Source organism: Hibiscus syriacus, unplaced genomic scaffold (genome assembly GCF_006381635.1).
Source record: "Hibiscus syriacus cultivar Baekdansim isolate YM2019G1 unplaced genomic scaffold, ASM638163v2 tig00006666_pilon, whole genome shotgun sequence".
In the NCBI taxonomy this organism is placed as follows: Eukaryota; Viridiplantae; Streptophyta; class Magnoliopsida; order Malvales; family Malvaceae; genus Hibiscus; species Hibiscus syriacus.
In genome coordinates this window covers 251,533-271,444 of record NW_024062106.1, presented here as the reverse complement: position 1 = coordinate 271,444, position 19,912 = coordinate 251,533, and positions in this window count along the sequence as shown.

Genomic DNA, 19,912 nt, shown 5'->3' with positions numbered 1-19,912 from the left:
TATCGGCGGTGGTGGTGCTTCTAGAAAAAGGTGAGGCTGCTTCTGCCGCGAGTGGCGGTGAGTGGTATTGGGCAATAAAGTAACGCAGCTATTATGGTGTTGCCCTGAAATTCTGGGTTGGTCGTAAAGTTTTCCATCTTTTACCAAATGGAACTACTTTTTTTTCTTTTTACAATTTAACCTTTCTTGAAATTTCAGCATGTAACATGCTTCTCTCTTGTGATTTCAAGGAAGTTACATATTCACGGAGAAAAAATGAGTTGCCGTCGTTTTTGGGATGGGAGAAATAAAAAAGAATAGAAGTATAATTGGTAAAATTACAACTCAATACACTGATTATATTATATTTTGATTCACAGAAACATCAATCATTCAAGTTCAACCTACAAATCTTTCTTATCTCACCCTCAATTTCAAAGCACTTAAAAAACGTGTGCACTTCCTACTCGTTAAGAAATGATTATCTTAATGATATGTTTAATATGCGTCATTTATGTACATATTAGTCTCAAATTAATTTATAATGTTTCTCCGATCAATAAATAACAATTTATAATTTCTTACATCTCTCCTGCAATTTACTATAGTCAAAATCTTTTGACATCATATCTGTAATACTCATCTCCCATATATTTTTTCGTACACGAGATACGGATGTCACAACACTTTTTAAAACATTTTGTCATTATAAACCTGTAAAATTTTGTTTCAAATTTTAAAACCACACAATAGTATAATATTCATAGAAGCATATTACTAGAACTATCAATTTAAATACATTACAAAATATTTTCTTAACGTTAACTACATGTCAGCTAAGTTTTCAAAATGAATAAGATTGTTCCAATGTTACTGACGAGTCAACCTTTAATTGATGAAAGTTGTTACTGTTGCACTTCTTACTCGTCAAATCTTTGATTGTTACCTACGCGTGAAATCAACACACGTTAAGTATTTACTTAGTGATGCATAACCTTGTAAAAGAATTACAATTTATTCATAAGTATATCATGACTATCAAAACCAGGATAAATTGTATACTTTATGGGATTCCTTTACAATCCTTTTATTCAAATCAATAAATTGCACTGTTTTATGTCAAAATGCACTGTTAAGCATTTAGTCTTTTACCCAAAGGCATTTAGCCTTTCATCTAACTTGCATGTTTGACACCTTTCATCCTATTTTACAACTAGTCATTTAATCTTTAACTCAAAGGCATTTAGCCTTTCATCTAACTTGCATGATTGACACCTTTATGCCAATTGCACATCTAGGCATTTAATCTTTTACTCAAAGGTATTTAACCTTTCATCTAACCGGCATAATTGACACATTTCTATCAAATGCACAACTAGGCAATTAATCTTTTACTCAAAGGTATTTAACTTTTCATCTAACTGACATAATTGATACATTTCTGTCAAATGCACAGCTAGGCAATTAATCTTTTACTCAAAGGTATTTAACCTTTCATTTAACTGGCATAATGAACACCTTTCTGTCAAATGCACAGCTAGGCAATTAATCTTTTACTTAAAGATATTTAACCTTTCATCTAATTGACATAATTGACACCTTTCTGTCAAATGCACAGCTAGGCAATTAATCTTTTATTTAAAACAGTTCTTACTCTAAAAATCATTCATAATATCAGTTCCACACCCATTATAAACATATATAATATAAAGTAAAACATACATTAATTTAAACATTTGAGGTGGACTTATTGTGAGTCTCCCTCAACCAATATAATTACAATGTATGCACTCACATGATATATTGTAATGATGTCCAACTACTCGACAACTTTGTTTTTTCCCTTTTTCTTGCTTGACTCGGGAGCTTGATTTTGATCTACTCAAACATCCATTAAAGACACATACCATACAAATCGTAATATCCTAAAAACTGAATTAGTGACTAAAATGTAAGTTTTGAAACTATGATGTTTGATTTCAAAAAATTAAAAAGTTCAGGGATTTAATTAGAAATTATGTGAGTGGGATTGATTAGTAAAGATGGAAAGATAGAAGGGTATAATGGTCATTTGGTAAGAAAATAATTAAAAAATTATAGTGGTGTTATATATGTACACGTGTAGATGGGAATAAAAGAAAAAACCAGAGAACTCTGGAAGTTAGCTTCTTCTTCTTCCACCGTGAGTGCTTGGTAAAAGGTAAGTTGGTCTCAAGTTGGTTATTTCCTTCATTTTAAAGTTGGTTTTGATACTTGGAGTATTAAGAAAGCTTAAAGAAAGATTAAGATTGCTTAAAACTCAAAGAGGGATGAGTTATAAGAGATTAAATAAAATGAGTTTTTGAGTGAATTGTTGGAAAATGAGTAAAGAAATTTAGAAGTCATATTTGACTTGTCAATGGTCTAATTAAGAAGTTAGAAGTAATATAGGTGAATTAAGAACATGTTGAAAATTTTAGTAAGATTATTGGTTTCAAGAATTATAATGAGATAGTGAAGATGATGATGTGTTATATGGATATAAGATGGTATGAGTAAGTATAGTTGAAGTTAATGGTATGAAAAGAGTTCAAACTGAGAGGTTTAAGTAAGTTTTGGTAAATTCTTGGGTTAAAAAAGGGTATTCTAGGCATGGGGTATCGATATTGTTCAACCAGTACCGATACTTCAAAGAAAAATGAGTAGAAATTGAGCTTGGGGTATCGATATTGAATTAACGTATCGATACCATATGATAAAATGAGATGAAGTCTTTAGGAAGAATCGATACCATAGAAGAGTGATATCGTACTAGTTGAAAAGGATATCGATACCAAGTGTCTAGTATCGATACCATTATCAAGTTGCAAATATAGAATGTCAAAATGGTATAGGTACCGAGTAGGGGTATCGATATCATAAAAGAGTAGTATCGGTACTGTATTGGGAGTACCAATACTATTGAGTATGAAATGTTAAGTTAAGTGTTTCTTTCATCTTAAGTTATATTGATTGGTTATAAGTAATTCAAACTCTGATATTCATATAAGTCGTATATTCGTGTAAATATAGATTGAAGCCAAGCCAAGAAGATTCGAAGCTATAAGAATGTACAAGAGTCATAAGTATTCAAATTGACTACTGAGGCCTAGGTGAGTGCATACTAGTATGAAATATGATTTTAGTTGGCATGTAAATAAAGATTTAGTAGAATACACTGATCAGTTTTGTAAAACTATATGATTGTATTTAATATAAGTCATTCAGTTTTCAATGTAAACTTGAATGGTCAAATATTTTTTAAAAGAAAATGGTTTGAAAAGTCAATGTGAAACTTCAGACTCGTATCCGAGTCAGGTACGAGTTAGGGTGTTACATTTAATGGTATCAGAGCTAATCTTTAGCCAATTCTAGGCTTAAACTAAAGTCAAATAAGTTTTAAAATGTATATATGTCAACACAAAGTGAAAATTTTTTGATCTGATAGTGTAATGAGTATGTTGTCTTGCTAATAAGATTCAATTATTATGTTAAATTAGATGTTTGACCATGAGATTTTTGAAGAAAATTTAGAGATGATAGACTTGATGGTGGTAGCAATTCATCTGCCCTGGCCAGGTAGGATGAAGAGCGGATACTTCAAGGAGCGCCTTTGTAAAATTGAGGATTGTTTTCAGGAGATTGAAAACGCATCTGAATCGTGTTAGAGGATTTCCATTGTTATGAATATGAGTAGTTCATTTGCTACACTGGCAAGTTAGAGTAGAGTAGATAGATGTTATTATGAGAATATTAAAAGATCAAGTGATGTAGATATTATTTTGGAAGAGTTTAAGAATGGGTACATCGGTGATCAGTTTATAAGACAAAGGAAGTGAGAATGTTAGAGTTTGAACCAAGGAAGTTGCATTGTGTATAAGTAAGAATGCGGATTTGATAAGTTGAGTAAATTATTGTCGATTTAATTTCGACTTGAAAAAATGTATATGATTGGTTTGATGAGGGTTTGCGCTCTAGATTGAAAGAACTAGTACCGACTAACAAAGTTATGTGATGATAAGTGTATTAAAGTTAAAGGATTAGAAGATGATGTCAGGTTAAGCTAACCAAGTATGGCGTAAATTTGGATATGGTTGTGTATTTTGATCATGTAAATGTGGTGTAGTGAATGATATAAGGATTCATATATCTGAAGGAAGCTAAGAATGTAGTAGAAAAGTTTAAGATGATAAAAAGGATATGTATATTGTAATTCGAATAAGGATTTTACAAGAATAAGGCTTTGTTCAAGTAATGTTAATTATCAAAGTTAGGGAAATGTGATAAAGATTGGCAATCAGAGATAAGTATAAGTGATATGGAAAGAATATGTGAACAAGAAAGAAAAGATACGACCTATGTTACAAGGAGATCTTGATTTTGAATGAATAAATGGATAGTGGAATGTAAAAGATGGAGTTTAAAGGATCAAATATGACAAGGGTTATATGGAGGTATAGATTATAAGTTTGATATTAGGTAGAAAATTTTTAAATTCTTAGTGGAATGAGAAAGAGTTGTTATAAAGTATGTATCAGAATTTCTTTGGAGAATAAATTTAGATTTGTATAAGGAATTAGAGTAAGTTAGCACCCTATATGATATAAAAGGTAAATATTCCTTGGATAAATACATAAAGTTATATGAAAGGATTATGTGTATTGTAATACAGATAAGGATTAAAGAATGAGTAAAGATTTGGTTTATATTGCAAGACAATTAGAGATTGATGAATGAATCAATTGACTCATGATCTTGAGTGATAAGAATTGAGGTTACTGTCTACATGATAAGTGACATGATATGGATGTATAAAGGAAAAAGGTAGGTGAAAAATTGGAAGAGTGAAAGGAAAATTTAAGATAATATTTTCATTTATATGTGTAGTGAAATTTCGAAGATGAATTTTCTTAAAGGGGGATTTGTAACATTCCAAAAACAAATTAGTGACTAAAATATAAGTTTTGAAATATTGAGGTATGATTTAGAAAAATTAAAAAGTTTAGGGATTTAATTGGGGTTTATGTGCGTGGGATTGATTAGTAAAGATAGAAAGATAGAAGGGTATAATGGTTATTTTGTAAGAAAAAAATTAAAAACTTATAGTGGTGTTATATATGTACACGTATAGATGAGAATAAGGGAAAAGACCAGAGAACTCTGGAAGTTAGCTTCTTCTTCTTCTTCTTCCACCGTGAGTGCTTGGTAAAAGGTAAATTGGTCTCAAGTTGGTTATTTTCTTCATTTGAAAGTTGGTTTTGATACTTGGAGTATTAAGAAAGCTTAAGGAAAGATTAAGGTTGCTTAAAACTCAAAGAGGGATGGGTTATAAGAGATTAAATCAAATGAGTTTTTGATTGAATTGTTGGAAAAGAATGAGTAAAGAAATTTAGAAGTCATATTTGACTTGTCAAGGGTTTAATTAAGAAGTTAGAAGTAATAGAGGTGAATTAAGAACATGTTGAAAATTTAGTAAGATTCTTGGTTTCAAGAATTATAATGAGATAGTGAAGATGATGATGTGTTATATGGATATAAGATGGTATGAGTAAGTATAATTGAAGTTAATGGTATGAAAAGAGTTCAAAATGAGAGGTTTAAGTAAGTTTTGGTAAATTCTTGGGTTAAAAAAGGGTATTCTAGGCATGGGGTATCGATATTGTTCAACCAGTACCGATACTTCAAAGAAAAATGAGTCGAAATTGAGCTTGGGGTATCGATACTGAATGAACAGTATCGATACCATATGATAAAATGAGATGAAGTCTTTAGAAAGTATCGATACCATAGAAGAGTGGTATCGGTACTAGTTACAAAGGATATCGATACCAAGTGTCTAGTATCGATACCATTATCAAGTTGCAAATACAGAATGTTAAAATGGTATAGGTACCGAGTAAGTGCATCGATACCATAAAAGAGTAGTATCGATACTGTATTGGGAGTACCGATACTATTGAGTATGAAATGTTAAGTTAAGTGTTTCTTTCAGCTTAAGTTATATTGATTGGTTATAAGTAATTCGAACTCTGATATTCATATAAGTCGTATATTCGTGTAAATATCGATCGAAGTCAAGCCAAGAAGATTCGAAGCTATAAGAATGTACAAGAGTCATAAGTATTCGAATTGACTAGTGAGGCCTAGGTGAGTGCATTCTAGTATCAAATATGATTTTAGTTGGCATGTAAATAAAGATTTAGTAGAATACACTGATCAGTTTTGTAAAACTATATAATTGTATTTAATACAAGTCATTCAATTTTCAATGTAAACTTGAATGGACAAATATTTTTTAAAATAAAATAGTTTGAAAAGTCAATGTGACACTTCGGACTCGTACCCGGGTCGGGTACGAGTTAGGGTGTTACATTTAATGGTATCAGAGCTAATCTTTAGCCGATTCTATGCTTAAACTGAAGTCAAATGAGTTTTAAAATGTATACATGTCAACACAAAGTGAAAATTTTCTGATCTGACAGTGTAATGAGTAAGTTGTCTTGCTAATAAGATTGAATTGTTATGTTATATTAGATGTTTGACCATGAGAATTTTTGAAGAAAATTTAGAGATGATAGACCTGATGGTGGTAGCAATTCACCTGCCCTGGCCAGGTAGGATGAAGAGCGGATACCTCAGGGAGCGCCTTTGTAAAATTGAGGATTGTTTTCAGGAGATTGAAAATGCATCCGAATCGTGTTAAAGGAATTCCATTGTTCTGAAGAGGAGTAGTTCATTTGCTACGCTGACAAGTTAGAGTAGAGTGGATAGATGTTATTATGAGAATATTAAAAAGATCAAGTGATGTAGATATTATTTCGAAAGAGTTTAAGAATGGGTACATCAGTGATCAGTTTATAAGACAAAGGAAATGAGAATGTTTGAGTTTGAACCAAGGAAATTGCATTGTGTATAAGTAAGAATGCGGATTTGATAAGTTGAGTAAATTATTTTTGAGTTAATTCCGACTGGAAAGAATGTATATGATTGGTTTGATGAGAGTTTGCGCTCTAGATTGAAAGAACTAGTACCGACTAACAAAGTTATGTGATGATAAGTGTATTAAAGTTAAAGGATTAGAAGATGATGTCAGGTTATGCTAACCAAGTATGGCGTAGATTTGGATATGGTTGTGTATTTTGATCATGTAAATGTGGTGTAGTGAAGGAAATAAGGATTCGTATATCTTAAGGAAGCTAATAATGTAGTAGAAAAGTTTAAGATGATAAAAATGATATGTTTATTATAATTCGAATAAGGATTTTACAAGAATAAGGCTTTGTGCAAGTAATGTTGATTATCAAAGTTAGGGAGATGTGATAAAGATTAGCAATCAGAGATAAGTATAAGTGATATGGAAAGAATATATGAACAAGAAGAAAAAGATACGGCCTATGTTACAAGGAGATCTTGATTTTGAAGGAATAAATGGATAACGGAACGTAAAAGATTGAGTTTAAAGGATCAAATATGACAAGGGTTATATGGAGGTATAGATTATAAGTTTGATATTGAGGTAGAAAAATTTTAACTTCTTAGTGGAATGAGAAAGAGCTGTTATAAAGTATGTATCAGAATTTCTTTAGAGAATAAATTTGAATTTGTATGAGAAATTAGAGTAAGTTATCACCCTATATGATATAAAAGGTGAATATTCCTTGGATAAATATGTAAAGTTATATGAAAACATTATGTGTATTGTAATACAAGTAAGGATTAAAGAATGAGTAAAGATTTGGTTATATTGCAAGATAATTAGAGATTGATGAATGAATCAATTTACTCATGATCTTGAGTAATAAGAATTGAGGTTGTTGTCTACATGATAAGTGACATGATATGGATGTATAAAGGAAAAAGGTAGGTGAAAAATTGGAGGAGTGAAAGGAAAATTTAAGATAGTATTTTCATTTATATGTGTAGTGAAAATTCGAGGATGAATTTTCTTAAAGGGGGAGATTTGTAACATTCCAAAAACCGGATTAATGACTAAAATATAAGTTTTGAAACATTGAGGTCTGATTTCAAAAAATTAAAAAGTTTAGGGATTTAATTGGAATTTATGTGAGTGGGATTGATTAGTAAAGATGGAAAAATATAAGGGTATAATGGTTATTTGGTAAGAAAATAATTAAAAACTTATAGTGGTGTTGTACATGTACACGTGTAGATGGGAATAAGGGAAAAACCAGAGAACTCTGGAAGTTAGCTTCTTCTTCTTCTTCTTCCACTGTGAGTGCTTGGTAAAAGGTAAGTTGGTCTCAAGTTGGTTATTTCCTTCATTTTAAAGTTGGTTTTGATACTTGGAGTATTAGGAAAGATTAAGGTTGCTTAAAACTCAAAGAGGGATGAGTTATTAGAGATTAAGTAAAATGAGTTTTTGAGTGAATTATTGGAAAAGAATGAGTAAAGGAATTTAGAAGTCATATTTGACTTGTCAATGGTCTAATTAAGAAGTTAGGAGTGAATTAAGAGCATGTTGAAAATTTAGTAAGATTCTTGGTTTCAAGAATTATAATGAGATAGTGAAGATGATGATGTGTTATATGGATATAAGATGGTATGAGTAAGTATAGTTGAAGTTAATGGTATGAAAGGAGTTCAAAATGAGAGGTTTAAGTAAGCTTTGGTAAATTCTTGGGTTAAAGAAGGGTATTCTAGGCATGGGGTATCAGTATTGTTTAACCAGTACCGATACTTCAAAGTAAAATGAGTAGAAATTGAGTTTGGGGTATCGATACTTAAGGAATAGTATCGATACTATATGATAAAATGGAATGAAATCTTTAGGAAGTATCGATACCATAGAGGAGTGATATCGATACTAGTTGAAGTAAGTATCAATACCAAGTGTCTAGTATCGATACCATTATCAAGTTGTAAAATAGAATGTCAAAATGGTATCGATACCGAGTAGGGGATCGATACCATAGAAGAGTAGTATCAGTACTTTATTGGGAGTACCGATACTATTGAGTATGAAATGTTAAGTTAAGTGTTTCTTTCAGCTTAAGTTATATTGATTGGTTATAAGTAATTCGAACTTTGATATTCATATAAGTCGTATATTTGTGTAAATATCGATCGAAGTCAAGCCAAGAGTATTCTAAGCTATAAGAATGTACAAGAGTCATAATTATTCGAATTGACTAGTGAGGCCTAGGTGAGTCTATACTAGTATGAAATATGATTTGATGGAAATTAGACTTGCGACAAGTCAATTTCTGACATTTTAATATATGATTGCATGAGTAGAATAATGATTATAATTTGTACTGTGTGAATACGCCTTGTATGTATTACATGTTATGTGATGTGAATTCACTTGATATGTGTTATATAATAATGACTTAAGTGACCGTATGAGATTACATACCTATGTAATAATATAAGAAAGTTAAATAAGTTCAAAAACATTGATCTATGTGATTATGTGACGAAGAAAATAAGATATGTAATTATGAACTATGTGAATATAAGTTTATGTGATATGTAATATATGAAAATGAGCTACGAGAATGTTATTTGATCTACATGATAAGAAGCTATGAGTTTACATGTTTATGTGATATGAATATGTGACATAAGCTACGCGAAAATAAGCTACGTGATTACATGTGCATGTGAATATGTTTATGTTAAATAAGTGATATGAACTATCATAAATGATCATGCCCATATTACGTGATAAGAGAGCTAGGGGTATAGTTGGCATGCCAAGAGTTGAAGGTTCTATGTGGTCCTTCAGGATATATATGTAATCCTTTCAAACACATACACGGTTCTTCAGGACACATATTTGGAATATATATGTGTTCCTTAAGGAGTGGTCCTTCGGGACATCTATGTGGTCCTTCAGGACAAAATTCTATATGCCCCTAGTGGAAAATTTGTACGAACTGTGGTGACAGCATATGTGCACAACCTCTATGTACTCACATATCTTTAGTTCTCAGAAGTGTATATGGGCTATTAAAAAACATAGTATAAATAAAGTGTATGTGATGTTATGTGTGTTTTTTATGCAATGTATTATATGCTTTGTATAAATAATAAGTATAAGATTATATGATAAATAAGATTAATTAATGGAAATGATAAGATTATTGATGATGATAAGGATAACATATGTGTATGTCTGTATTTTGTTATATGTAATATTATATGAGTGGTATGACATGATGATATTAAATGTTTTGTATTGTTAAGTAATTAAGTTTTCAGTATACATTTTTTTATGCCTCACTAAGTCAATGACTTAGCGTGTGAGTGTTTCACTAGGTTCCGAGAAGATGAAAAGGGATCGAAGACAGGCAAGACAAGTCAGCTTCTCCTTCCTAAGAATCAGATCAGAAAAGAATTTAATCATAATTATTTTATAATATTGATTTTAGTTAGCATGTAAATTAAGATTTAGTGGAATACGCTCTGATCAGTTTTGTAAAACTATATGATTGTATTTAATATAAGTTATTCAATTTCCAATGTAAACTTGAATGGTCAGATATTTTGTAAAAGAAAACAGTTTGAAAAGTCAATGTGACACTTTAGACTTGTATCCGGGTCTGGTACGGGTTGGGGGTGTTACACCAATTGTTAGTATATTTCCTAACATTTATACTTTAACAATACTCAAAAGTACTATTATTAAATTTTCTATAACAATCTCAACCCATCTTTAAATTCCTGGCTCAATAGTATCGGTACCTCTACCATGGTATTGATACTTCTATATTGTGGTACCGATACTCCCTTACAGTATCGATACCATTTTGGCATTCTGTAATCCATGGTATCAATACCTTCCTTTTTGGTATTGATACCCTGTCAGTATCGATACTAATTACATTAGTACTAGTATTGTTCACCATATTTCTACCCATTTAAACCTATAGTATCAGTATTGTTCTATCAATGCTGATACCCATACCCAGATTTTTCATTTTTCAGTCCGATTCTTACCTAAATTTGGTCAAATTTCCTTATGTTTACCCTCAATAATACTATTAAACTCTTATTTACTTTTCCCTACTAATTTCCCTTCATTTAGCTTCGTAAAACATCTAAAATCTCCCAAGAACATTTCCATCTAAGAATCATACCACTTTTCCTAACATGTTTTTAATCTCATCCAATGCTTCTAATTTCTTCTTATTTACTTCTTGGACAAGTCAAATATACTAATAAACATCAATAAAAACTCATTTTCTAACATATCATTCAAAAAATCATTTTCTTAAATCTAAAATATTTCATCCATCTCCTAGTTTTAATCTTATTTAAACCTTCCTTAAACTTATATATCACTTAAGGTTGCAAAAACAACACATAATCTAAAGGGAAAACTATTTTGATGAAGCTTACCTTATCTAAAGAGAATACCACATGAAAAACGGGAAAGAAGAAGAAAATAACCAAGGTATTAACACTCTCCCTTTTCCCTTTTACTTTAATACCATAATTCATTTCCCCCTCAAAGGACCAAAATACCCCTTTTATTCTTTCATTCTTTCATTCTTAGAAATTAGTCTTAACCAAATAATTTTTAATTTATTTTCTTATACTTTACCATTTATTAATTGAATCCTCGAAATTTAAATCTTTTCAATAAAGTCACTGGCCTGATATTTGGGGTATTACAATTCTCCCCTTAAGAAAATTCGTCCTCAAATTTAATGAAGTGCTTGGAACAATGAGGTGTGGAAACTGCTTCCTCATGCTCTCATCTCTTTCCCAAGTAGCTTCTTTTACCTTATGATTCTTCTGCTGTGTTGAGGCATATGCCACAACTTTCACTTCTTGCATCAACACACATCCCAGTCTATTATGGGATGCATTACTGAAAAAGACATAATCTTTACCTGACTCGGGTTGCACAAGCATTGGAGCCTCTGTTACTGTTCTCTTTAGCAATTCAAAACTTTATTTGCATTTCTCCGACCAAACAAAAGGCACATCTTTTCGAAAAACTTAGTTAGTGGTAAAGCTAACATTGAGAAATTCTTCATGAACTGTCTATAATAACTAGTAAGCCCCAAGAAACTTCTAACGTCAGTAACATTCTTTGGGGGTTGTCAATCTACAATGGCTTGGATCTTTTTAGGATCTACTCTTATACCTTCTGCGGAGACTATATGACCAAGGAAAGAAATCTCAGATAACCAAAATTTGCACTTGGACAATTTGGCATACAGCTTCTTCTCTCGATGTATCTGAAGAGCCACCCTAAGATGGTCAGCATGGTCCTCTCTTGACTTTGAATACACCAAAATATCGTCTATGAATACCACCACAAATTAATCTAAGTAAGGTTAGAATACTCAGTTCATCAAGTCTATAAATGTTGTAGGAGCATTAGTGAGTCCAAATGGCATTACCACGAACTCATAGTGTCTGTACCGAGTCCGAAAAGCTATCTTGGAAACATACTCCTTTTCGATCTTTAATTGGTGGTACCCCGACCTCAGGTCTATCTTAGAAAACACCGATGTACCTTTCAGTTGATCAAACAAATCATCAATCCTCGAAAGAGGATACTTGTTCTTTATCGTTACTTTATTCAACTAACGATAATCAATACATAACTGCATAGACCCATCATTCTTTTTCACAAATAGTATCAGTGCTCTCTATGGAGAAACACTGGGTCTGATAAATCCCTAATCAAGTAACTCTTGCAACTGGGCTTTAATTCTCTTAACTCTGTTGGAGCCATTCAATATGGGGCCATAGAAACAGGTTCGGTACTCGGGTAAACCTCAATCCTAAATTCCACTTCACGATCTGGAGATAACCCCGATAATTCCTCTAGAAATTCCTTAACCATTGAAATATCATTTAATCTCACCTCTGGCACTCGAGTATTTACCACATTATCTAGAAAAGCTATACACCCCTTTGACATCATTTTCTTTGCAGTCATGGTTGATATCATATTGGATGGTGATTTCACTTTTTCGTCGATCACTATAATTTCTGAGCCTTCCGCAACTTTAAAAAATAATCGCTTCTGGAGACAATCAACCCATCCATAATGAGGAGACAACCAGTCCATACCCAAAATAATTTCAAACTCATCGAAAGGCAACTCCATTAAGTTTGCCGGAAACAAAATCCCTTGGATTTTTATTGGGCATTTTCTACACACCCGCTTTACTCTCGCATTGTGACCCATAGGATTTGCCACTATCATTTCACTAAAGATTGGTTCTAAAGGAATTCCTCTAGCTCTAACCAACTTTGTACTTATGTAAGAATGTTTAGAACCATGGTCAACTAATACAAATATAGGCTCATTAAAAAGATGGAATGTACCTGTTATGATCTCCAGGTCATCCCAATCCTCATTGGTTTTAATGTTATAAATTATGGCAACTTCCCGAGTCTCTTGTCATTGCATTGATTCAGATTATCCCCTGGATCTACCCCTTCCTCTGCTTCTATTAGAGGCTGCCACAGATCTTTCAGATTGCGCCGAATGGTCCCCAAATCTCTTTGGACAGTTTCGAAAAAGTGATCAGTCTCGCCACATTGGAAACAAGCTCCACTAATAAGTCTGCATACTCCCCGGTGTGCTCTACCACATATCTGACATGCATTTCTTTCTCCAACTACTCTACCCAAGCTAGTAACAATTGATTAAGACTGTTTAGTTTTCTGTGAAGTTACAGTAAAACCCTCTTTGTCAGTATATCTAGAACTCGAGTCCTTGCCTCTCTTAACATAACGGGGAGTTAAAGGTGTTCCAACCATTTTCCCCGTATATAAATTCTTTTTCGCTGCTAATGTCTCCGCTTGAGCTCTTTCGATAGCTTTGGCTCAGTTTATAACTTCTTTCAAGCTAGGCAAACTCAAAGCCAACATCATTTCTTTCAACTTTGGCATTTTCCCTTAATAAACCAATCACGATAGGCCTTGTCATTGGGAACCACCTCAGTAACAAAATGGATCAACTTATTATACTCAGCCTCGTACTCATTTACTACTCGGTCGCCTTGTTTCAAATTAAAAAACTTCATTAGCATCGCTCGACTGAACTGCTCACCAATATACTTATTGTTAAATTCTTCCCAGAAAAACTTCTAGTTCAATTATTTAGGTGGTGCATACATTATAGTATTTAACCACCACACTCGACCTGATCCCCTTAACAATGATACAGCTCCACCCAACTTCTCTGAATCTGAGCAGTGAAGACTTTCAAGCATTATCATTAAATCATTCAGCCATAAATCAGCCTCCATAGGGCCTTCCTCCTTTTCTCCACAAAATTTGGGAGCTCCTAAACTCTTCAGCTCTTTTGGGATCAACATCCTCGGTACTGGAGGAGCAGGGAGAGGGGGAAGAGGTTGAAAACGGGTCAATATAGCATCGAGAGCTTGCATAAAAGCTCCAAACTCTGTTACTGTCATCCCTTGATATGCAGGCACACTAGCATTCTCAAATGGAACCGGTAGTTCACTATTAGCCTCATAACGTTCGCTACCAGTTCCTTCTCTCGTATCTTGTTCCCCCACTCTACGCGAGTTTGAGGATTGTGACATCTATTAGAACATGCATAATAATAATATTATAGTTAGTAACGATTGTCATCAATTACACTTTAATGACATCATATCAATAACCTTGACAATCTTAGTGGCATGTAATCTCTTTTACTTATTTCAAATGAACTCAGTTTCGGCCAAGAATCGGCTAAACTTATAGCGCTAATACCAATAAAAGTAACACCTATCTCCCGTATACTTTTCCGTACACAAGATACAGATGTCACATCACATTTTAAAACATTTTTTCATTTAAAAACCTATAAAATTTTGTTTCAAATTTTAAAACCACACAATAATATAACATTCATAGAAGCATATTACTTGACTATCACTTTGAATACATTACAAAATATTTTCTTAAGGTTAATTACATGTCAGCTAAGTTTTCAAAATGAATACGATTATCCAAATGTTACTGACGAGTCAACATTTAATTGATAAAAGTTGTTGTTGAACTCCTTACTCAGCAAATCTTTGATTGTTACATACTCGTGAAATCAACACACGTTAAGTATTTACTTAGTGATGCATAACCTTGTAAAAGAATTACAACTTATTCATAAGTATATCCTGACTATCAAAACCATGATAAATTGTCTACTTTATGGGATTCCTTTACAATCCTTTTATTCAAATCAATAAATGACATCGTTTATGTCAAAATGCACTGTTAAGCATTCCCAAAGGCATTTAGGCTTTCATCTAACTTGCATGATTGACACATTTATGTCAATTGCACAACTAGGCATTTAATCTTTAACTCAAAGGCATTTATCCTTTCATCTAACTAGCATAATTGACACATTTTTGTCAAATACACAGCTAGGCAATTAATCTTTTACTCAAAGGCATTTAGCCTTTCATCTAACTTGCATGATTGACACCTTTCTGCCAATTACACAACTAGCCATTTAATCTTTAACTCAAAGCCATTTAGTTTTTCATCTAACTGGCATAATTGACACTTTTCTGTCAAATGCACAGCTAGACAATTAATTTTTTACTCAAAGGTATTTAACCTTTCATCTAACTGGCATAATTGATATCTTTCTGTCAAATGCACAGCTAGGCAATTAATCTTTTACTCAAAGGTATTTAACCTTTCATCTAACTGGCATAATGAACACCTTTATGTCAAATGCACAGCTAGGCAATTAATATTTTACTCAAAGGTATTTAACCTTTCATCTAACTGGCATAATTGACACTTTTATGTCAAATGCACAGCTAGACAATTAATCTTTTATTTAAAATAGTTCTTGCTCTAAAAATCATTCATAATATCAGTTCCACACCCATTATAAACATATATAATATAAAGTAAAACATACATTAATTTAAATATTTGAGGTGGACTTATTGTGAGTCTCCCTCAACCCATATAATTACATTGTATGCACTCACCTGATATGATGTAGTGATGTCCAACTACTCGGCAACTTTGTCTTTTCCCTTTTTCTTGCTTGACTCAAACATCCATTAAAGACACATATCATACCAATTGTTAGTATATTCCCTAACATTTATACTTTAACAATACTCAAAAGTACTATTATTAAATTTTCTATAACAATCTCAACCCATCTTAAAATTCATGGCTCAATAGTATCGGTGCCCCTACCATGGTATCGATACTTCTATATTGTGGTACCGATACTCCCTTTTAATATCGATACCATTTTGGCATTATGTAATCCATGGTATCAATACCTTCCTTTTTGGTATCGATGCCCTATCAGTATCGATACTAATTACATTAGTATCAGTATTGTTCAACATATTTCTACCCATTTAAACCTATAGTATCGGTACTGTTCTATCAGTACCGATACCCGTACCCAGATTTTTCATTTTTCAGCCCGATTCTTACCCAAATTTGGTCAAATTTCCTTATGTTTACCCTCAACAATACTATTAAACTCTTATTTACTTTTCCCTGCTAACTTTCCTTCATTTAGCTTCGTAAAACATCTAAAATCTCTCAAGAACATTTCCATCTAAGAATCATATCACTTTTCTTAACATGTTTTTAATCCCATCCAATGCTTCTAATCTCTTATTTACTACTTGGACAAGTCAAATATACTAATAAACATCAATAAAAACTCATTTTCTAACATATTATTCAAAAACACATTTTCTTAAATCTAAAATATTTCCTCCTTCTCCTAGTTTTAATCTTATTTAACCCTTCCTTAAGCTTACATATCACTTAAGGTTGCAAAAACAATCCATAATCTAAAGGAAAAACTATTTTGATGAAGTTTACCTTATCTATAGAGAAGGCCACGTGAAAAACGGGAAAAAAGCATAAAATAACCAAGGTATTAACACTCTCCCTTTTCCCCTTTACTTTAATATCATAATTTATTTCCCCTCAAAGGACCAAAATACCCCTTTCATTCTTTCATTCTTAGAAATTAGTCTTAACCAAATAATTTCTAATTTATTTTCTTATACTTTACCATTTATTAATTAAGTCCTAAAAATTTAAATATTTTCAATAAAGTCATTGGCCTGACATTTGAGGTATTACAATATCACATCAAATAAGTTCACCTATCCTGTTATTATATGAATAATCATCATACCATACATATGAAATCGATACTAATGATCGTTACAAGATCTCTAGATTAAGATTGAGAGAGATATTGAATCTTTTTCTTCAATAATTCCTCTTTTATCAACTAATGGTCACTTAATCACCAATTACAACTCCTTATACAAATCAAAAAGAATAAATCGTCTATAACCATTGTGACTCATTTATTTCTATCAAGAATAATCTATTCATTTCAGTTTCTTAGTTTGGCCGATAAGTGCAAACGAAAATTTCAGTAATGGTGCATGCTACTTTTTATAAACATTTTAGACAAAGAATAATTATTCAAATGCTTTCATCATTCATATGAAATGGGAAGCATGTGTGAATTTCGGTGATTTAGCTAGGCCACCTTAATAATATCTGGTTGGGCCTATATTGTCCTTATATCTAAGCAGACTGAATTTGGGAACCGCATTCAATAATGGCAGTGCCTTTCGTTCAAGCTTAAGTGTTTAAGTTGGCATAGAGGTGGGCTTTAAAGCCAGAAATCAACGTCCTAATTTCCGGCCATTTTTTTAAAATGTATTTTTTCATTAGGTTAGGGTAATTATTAGATAATGTGTGTTTATAATTTTTTAATTATTGATAATGCAAATAAATCTTACAAACTCAATTGCTTGAACCCAAGACCTATAGAGATAATAGCATTTCTTTTAATCACTGAGGTCGCTTTACAGATTCTTAAAATGCCTTTTCTATATTAATATGTGACTTAATTAAAACTATATTATTGAAATGCTTGATATATTTGTTAGGTTTAGGGATAGTAATTAATAATACAATCAATATGGTTGATTTAAGTGGTAAGTAGCTTGATATCGTTTAAATAGGTATAGAGTTTAAGCCCCTTATGTATGCAAAAAATACCACTGAGGGACTTACCTACCAAAGTCAGGTGTGTGACGCAAGTCAAATCAAATTAAGCATGACAAAGGACAACCAAAGAACAAGGAAAAAATAATACAAAGTTAGATAATTATGGTTTTCGACTTGCGTTTACGAATTTGGATATATATATATATACTTGTCACGCCCTTGGAACTTCAACGCTTCGAACGTAAGGCCTTAATCGTCTTCTCTATGATTGCGGCTAAGTCAACCTAAAAACAACCCAAGCAAAGATGCTTAGATTCTCAACGGAAGCAAAGAACAAGAGAAATAGCACAAAAGCAAAACAAGAGAAACTTTGAGAGAATGCTATTTGATTTCTAAAAATGAAAAAGTGAGTACAAATGAAAGAATATACCTTTATTTATAGTGGAAGCTTCCCTCAATGAACGGTTAAAATCTAAGTACATCGATAGCCTATATCGAATACAATCTCCTAAATCCCCTAATCAAGGGATTGTGATTACAAAATCTTCTCTTATAGAATTTGCATTTATGTGGTATGGGTGAGAAAATCCCATATCCATTCTAATTCACTCTTTTTCTTATTAAAATAGTAGGTCACTTCAATGGGTTGTTTTCAATACACATGATTTTGTTTGTTACAATTATGGGGATATTTATATTCTCCAATAAATCCCGACATCAGTAGACTATCTTTCATAGTAAGTTCCAAAACGTAAAGAAAAGAAGCACATGTACCAACTTTATTGTCCATTTTTATCTTACCACATCAATACCAATAATTCACACTCTAACCATACATTATAATTTTAAACACTAAATTAAAATATTATTATAAACAACTTTTTCATCATTAAAATTGAAAAACGTGTCTAAAACGAGTGGGTATAGTAACAATTTTACTTTTAATAATTATATATATATATATATTAGTTTAATTTGAACTTGAAATAATTTAACGAAATTTAATATTTTTTAATCATATTATCAAGCTAAGTTAGTCCATCAGATTAAAACATCATTGAATAATTATATTTTACCTTAATAATATAATAAATTATTGTTAAATTATTACTATACCAAAAATAACATAAAATTTCTTAAAAAGAATAAATAATTTATACAAATTTTAAATATAGAATATTAAATTTAATAAATTCTTTTGAATTAGAATCAATTTTAGTGTATATAAATTTTGAGGATAAGTGCATCAGTATATCGGTTGTTATAAAAAAATAACTAAACTATAATATTTGGAAGAAAAAAAAGGGACCACTTATTACCAAACATATAAATTGAATGGAATTAATATATTATATTAGTATAAATGACACTTGGTCACAAATCGCCCCATGTGGAGACTACAGGCTGTTAGAGAATCGGGCAGACAAAGCATGCGCGTTCAACATAAGCAAGGTTACGAGCTATCTCAAATGGTAGACCCATTTTGGTTAAATTTGTTCGATTTGCCAGATGCAACATTAACGACCTTTCTATACTTCCACCATCACCATGCATTATGAAATGAACTCGAGGCACGGTCCGGTTCCGGTTTGTATAATAAGTGGCAGATGTATATGGATCCCAGGGTGGGCACATGCGCATCTAAGAATCTGAATTTCTTTATGTTAGTTTTAGTTGTTTATTTTACTGAAGGTGTCTTTCCTATGCCCACCCTTATAATTTTTTTTATTATTAATATATATGTATACCTTAAAAAATATTTATGAATTTGTCACTGCGTATAATCATTTTTATGTCGCTATCGTAAACCCGGGTTTTAACGAAACTCGATCTTCAAACATTCGAATAAAGACAAGGACTTGACTTTAGTAGGTATCTTAGGGCAGTCACAATTGGCATTGAAGACTTTGGGGGTGGAACACAACACCAGAAATCACCAAAC